This window comes from Charadrius vociferus, unplaced genomic scaffold (genome assembly GCF_000708025.1).
Source record: "Charadrius vociferus isolate BGI_N301 unplaced genomic scaffold, ASM70802v2 scaffold49, whole genome shotgun sequence".
Taxonomy (NCBI): domain Eukaryota; kingdom Metazoa; phylum Chordata; class Aves; order Charadriiformes; family Charadriidae; genus Charadrius; species Charadrius vociferus.
This window is the reverse complement of record NW_009661375.1, coordinates 2,652,205-2,653,227: the sequence shown is the minus strand read 5'-3', so window position 1 is coordinate 2,653,227 and position 1,023 is coordinate 2,652,205.

The following is a 1,023-nucleotide window of genomic DNA, read 5'->3' as shown; positions in this document are numbered from 1 at the left end:
TCCGTTTGGTATCTGTGGTAGCATAAATTGCAGATTTTCATGGAAGAGGCAACAAAACAGTAATTTATTCAGTATGATTTCTTATCAGGAAATTGCCTATTTTTAGGCAAGAGTAATGTTCACTACTGTGGATTTGCAGCTGCTAGTAATGATGAACACCTACCTAATCATTTATAAAAATTTGTATCATTGTGCCTTCCTGCATTGTTTCCTAACAACCTTGTTGATTTAGCTCAAGATAGTCAGAGAGTAAATATCTTGCTAATGTGGGAAGGATACAGTGTTCACACAGTCATGAATTATTGAATACTGATTCTTGATTTAGTTATCGAGGTATTTACTACATGTCTGGTTGGACTAAATAAACAGAGGTGTAAGCAAAAAGTTCAGTGAAACAGGAATGACTCAAGATAGCAACAGCTATGGCCCCCAAGGAATCCTGACTTTGCCTCCACGAGAGTGGGCTCTCTACACCGTGATAAGACCATGGGAACTTCTAAAGTCTGCTTTAGTCTGATACCCACTGTCACATTATCCCTTCCATAAAATAATTTAGCTCACCTTCAGTCTCCTAACAAGGAATCAATCCTCAGCATTGCTGCACTAATAGGTACAGATCTTTAGACATCCAGCTGAAATGAGTTCCAGTTTGTCCCTATATATTCTTGTGCCCATGTCATCCTTCAGTTTAAGTTGGTCTGCTCCTCTTGTGGTGTATTTCTGTCCCTTCCACGATATCGACAAAAAGTGATTAAATCCTTTCTTAGCCCAAAATTCCTCCTTTTATGGGATCATGAGTGCCCAATGCACTTTAGAGTCCTCCTTAGCAATTGTTCCAGTGCCAAATATTTTTTCTTCCATGAGTCTGTCCAGAACTGCACAGAGATGACATCTTACCAAGGCTTGTTTCACTGGCATCGGGGTGATCTTCACTGAAATTAGTTGTCTCCACATCTTGTAGGACTGAATTTGGGTTTTTTTCTAGCCCTACCACCTTGGTGTCTAGATGTCACTTCCATTCCT